The 4,923-nt window shown below is 47.8% G+C and overlaps 1 pseudogene across 1 annotated transcript; it reads left to right on the top strand.

Annotated features, from left to right (window-relative positions):
* Positions 1 to 1,086: 1,086 nt before the first annotated feature.
* LOC310783335 (elongation factor 1-alpha 1 pseudogene) lies at positions 1,087 to 2,475 on the top strand (annotated as a pseudogene). The gene has a single exon. The product of its transcript is annotated as an elongation factor 1-alpha 1 pseudogene (transcript).
* Positions 2,476 to 4,923: the final 2,448 nt, after the last annotated feature.

Raw genomic sequence — 4,923 nt, 5'->3', positions numbered from 1 at the left:
GTTATTGGTTGCCATGGCAACTCTCTTACTAAGAGAGTAATAATAAGGCTTACCTCAAATGACAACGTAGAAAAAAAAATGGCGGAGACAGCTGTCAGATCCTTGTGAATCGATCTTCGCTTATAACTTTACTAATACTTCGCAGAAAATGATGTTTTGTACAAGAATAGATGCGGGCTAATGTCTTCTTTGCAAAAGAAAGGCTGTTAACCCCGCATTTAACTTCGCATTTAACCCTGTAACGTTAGTTGGTGTCAGCTTTGCAGAGAGCATTCAGCTTCTCAACAAGCGCTGAGAATGCAGCGCTGCGGCTCGAGCTGCCTGTCGGGGTTTCCAGAAAAATCTCAGCTACTCAGCAAGCGCCAGGATTGGCCAATGTCAACTTCAGTCTCCAGAACGATCCAATCAAATCACCCGCATGTTCTTGCGGTCCCGCCTTACAGTAGTGTTTCAACTGACTCTATCAGAATGACATGCCAGTCGGAGTCGGACTTATAGTATTAATATTATTATTATATTATCATACTTGGAAACCGTTTTATAAAAGCAATATAGCACTCGAGCAGCGTGTGTTGTGGAATATATCCCGCTGATAAACTGTTATCCCACGAGGCCGCACAGTTTATCAGCGGGATATATTCACCACAACACACTTGCTCTCGTGATATATTGCTTAAATATATATATATACACAATATACAATCACAATTGTTGTCCCACATTGGGATGTCACTGATGATGTCACAATGTCTATGACATAGACATTGTGACATCATCAGTGATGTCACTCAAGCAATTGTGATGTCATCATGTCTATGGACATTGTGACATCATTAGGTGATTTATGACATCACTGATTATGTCACTATTGACATAACTGTCAACAGTCATTGCTCGAGTGACATCACTGATGATGTCATGACATTATGAGATCACAATTGCTCAAGTGACATCACTGAAGATGTCATGACATTGTGACATCATCAGTGATGTCATAAACCCCTCCTGCTGAAGCTATATAAGTGGCGGACCCTTTTTCTTGTGATTTCCTTTGCGAGAGGCTACTGTCTTGTGACTACAGCCAAAATGGGAAAGGCGAAGCTCCATATCAGCATTGTAGTGGTCGGCCATGTGGACTCCGGCAAGTCCACCACCACCGGCCACCTCATCTACAAGTGTGGTGGCATCGACAAGAGAACCATTGAGAGGTTTGAGAAGGAAGCCTCTGAGATGGGTAAGGGCTCTTTCAAGTATGCCTGGGTGCTGGACAAGCTGAAGGCAGAGCGTGAGCGTGGCATCACCATCGACATCTCACTGTGGAAGTTTGAAACCAGCAGGTACTACGTGACCATCATCGACGCCCCCGGGCACAGGGACTTCATCAAGAACATGATCACCGGGACCTCACAGGCAGATTGTGCTGTGCTGATTGTGGCTGCTGGCGTGGGAGAGTTTGAGGCAGGCATTTCCAATAACGGGCAGACCCGCGAGCATGCTCTCCTGGCCTACACGCTGGGCGTGAAGCAGCTCATTATCGGCGTCAACAAGATGGACTCCACTGAGCCAAAATACAGCCAGAAGCGATATGAAGAAATTGTGAAGGAAGTGAGCACCTACATCAAGAAGATTGGCTACAGTCCTGACGCTGTAGCCTTTGTGCCCATTTCTGGCTGGAACGGAGACAACATGCTTGAGGCCAGCCCCAACATGACCTGGTTTAAGGGCTGGAAGATCAGCAGGAAAGACGGAAATGTCTCAGGCGTCACACTGCTGGAGTCTCTGGACGCCATCCAGCCCCCATCCCGTCCCACAGACAAACCTCTCCGTCTGCCCCTGCAGGACGTCTACAAGATCGCAGGTATTGGAACAGTGCCTGTGGGCCGTGTGGAGACGGGCATCCTAAAGCCCGGCATGGTGGTGACCTTTGCCCCCGTCAATCTGACCACTGAGGTGAAGTCTGTGGAGATGCACCACGAGACGCTGACCGAGGCCCTCCCCGGCGACAATGTGGGCTTCAACGTCAAGAACGTGTCGGTCAAGGACATCCGCCGCGGCAACGTGGCCGGCGACAGCAAGAACGACCCGCCCCAGGAAGCTGTCAGCTTCACCGCACAGGTGATCATCCTGAATCACCCGGGCCAGATCAGTGCTGGTTACACTCCTGTGCTGGACTGCCACACGGCCCACATTGCCTGCAAATTCGCAGAGCTCAAGGAGAAGATTGACCGGCGCTCTTGCAAGAAGCTGGAGGACAGCCCCAAGGCTCTCAAGTCAGGAGAGTCTGCCATTGTTCAAATGATCCCCAGCAAGCCCATGTGTGTTGAAAGCTTCTCCGAGTATCCTCCACTGGGTCGTTTTGCCGTGCGCGACATGCGTCAGACCGTGGCCGTCGGTGTGGTCAGGGGAGTGGAGAAGAAGAATGTCACTGCAGGTAAAATCACCAAGTCTGCCCAGAAGGCCCAGAAGAGCAAATGAATGTTCTGCTCCACTGCCGAGACCCCAGGTGTGGTCCGAGGTGTGGTCCGAGCGAGGGGGACGGAAGTCCCCCCCACACACAAGTTTGATTACTAATGCTTAATGACACATTACCATGCCCACTGACTCCCCTCATTAGCTGCTTGAGGAATGGAAATCGAATGTGCCTCAATAAATACAACAAATAAATACATAAATAAATGAATGAATAAATAAATAAATGTGATCTATTCATTTTGTTTTTGTGTTTTTATTTATTAATTTACGCACTTATATTTATTTTACCATTTATTGATTCAATCATTGATTTATCTATTCCTATATTTCTTATTGAATTTGTTTATTCCTTCATTTCAGAGTTTTGTGCAAATCCGTTCATAACTTTTTGAGATATCCTGCGGACGCACAAACAGACAGACAGACAAACAGGGACAAAAACAAACATGACCTCTCCTGCCAGCTCCGTGATATAATCATATAATTCACATAATTCCTCATTTTGCTGCATGGGACCCGGGTTTGGGAAGTGCTGGGCTATGGGGTTTCATTGGAGTTTCCTGAGGTTAACCCGATGTCCTGTGTGACCCCAAAGGATGCCCGGGAAGATTTTTGGAAGGGATACCTCACCTCTCCACACACACCCCACCCCCCCGCCCTCCACCATCTCAGGGGGTCCGGCCAGGCCTGGCAGCCCCTCAAAGACGGCCTTCTTTCACCCCACGCCCCTGGGGAGAGCAGCCCCCAACATTTATGCAAAGTCAATAAGCCCTAATTGTAGGATCGGCTTACAAGTCAAATTCTTCTTGAGCCCATTAACAACTGTAGTTAATTATACGTCGAGAGGAGGGGTGTGTGAATGTGTGTGTGTGTGTGTGTGTGTGTGTGTGTGTGTGTGTGTGTGTGTGTGTGTGTGTGTGTGTGTGTGTGTGTGAGAGAGAGAGTGAGTGAGGGAGTGAGGGACTGAGTGAAAGTGTGTGTGAGAAACAGGGGGGCAGCAGGGGTGGGCGGGGTGAAGAAACAGAAAAAGACAGAAAAAAGATTGGAAACATTTTAAGTTATGACACACACACGCACGCGCACACACACACACACACGCACACACACACACTCACACACAGACAAACACATGCAGTACGCATGCACGCAGGCAGGCACGCACACGCACATGTACACACACACACACACAGGCACATTAGGTTTTTTCCCCCCCGCGGCAGACCTCCCAGGGTAAATCTCTTCTTCGTTGGTCTTCTTTGTGGCAGGGATTTGCTGTAATGAAGCAGGGGATCAGCGCGGTGACTCACACATTGTCAGAGTCACAGCCAGACCAATCTTCCTGCAGCTCCGGCCTGTCAGCTCCTCAATAGGCTCACTAATTATACTTTTGGACAGCTGAAGTGCACATTAATCTAAAAATAAGAGCGCAATATATGAGGGAGCGAGCGATCAGACCGCAGCGAGCAGAACAGGTTAGTCGGACAAAGGATGACAGATTGGCATGCTAATAGATACCTCTAGTATCTGTAACAGTCGCTGGTTCAAATCCCTGACTGGAACCCACAGGGCAAAGGTCCCCCGCAGCGATGGCACTTAAACCCTCTTACAGGTATTAAAACACATAAGTCTGTTATCAATCATGTCATTGTCTGCCTGCCCCTTTCAGATAAACCCATACAAAAGGTGTGGCATTAAGATTGACATGTCTACCGGCAACATTTCTATATTGACAGCCAGGTGATGCTTTTACATGCTTTTGCGTTGTTGTTGTTTTCATCGAGCCCTAAAGATAGATTCACACCTTTTTACGTCCAGACAGGAAGACAAGTCGCTTGCCAATTCCCCCCACAACTCTTTCCACTCCTTAACAAGTCTCAGCATAGACAGTCTGCTGCTGCTGCTGCTGCTGCTGCATCCTCTAGGGGCAGACCGCTGTGCTTCAAGTATTTTCTGTATATACTGATGTATCGAAATAGAAAAGAATGGAATGGAAATGGACAACTGTCTAATAGTTGTTACAGCAAAATAGCATGGCCTGGATAGGGTGCACCACAGCGCTCTGAGGTTTTGCTAAAGGCTGCAAAGATCTCACTCACCATTTCAATCATGAGAGACTAGTAGAAAATTTAACAAGCTTTAATGATACAACAAATTAATTTTGGCGTATGACTCCATGATATGATGACGTTCTCCTGAGATGATGAGAGGGCGTCGTCAGTGAAGAATAGGATAAGAAATCCCCCATAGGGAGTTCTTCAATCAGGAGTCATGACGATGGTGGTGGTCAGGGGAGGAGGTGGGGCGAAAACAACTGCTTCAGCGATGATGATCAGCAACTGAGAATGACACATGGCACATACACACCACATAGCAAAACAGAGTAAAACATGGGCCCTGATATACTATGCTGATTAGGTGATTGGGATCAGCTGGAAAGGAATAGCTTGGGCT

This window comes from Poromitra crassiceps, assembly GCF_964638095.1.
Source record: "Poromitra crassiceps genome assembly, chromosome: 10".
Classification (NCBI taxonomy): domain Eukaryota; kingdom Metazoa; phylum Chordata; class Actinopteri; order Beryciformes; family Melamphaidae; genus Poromitra; species Poromitra crassiceps.
The sequence above is the reverse complement of the archived record's forward strand: the minus strand, read 5'-3'. Positions and strand labels throughout refer to the sequence as shown.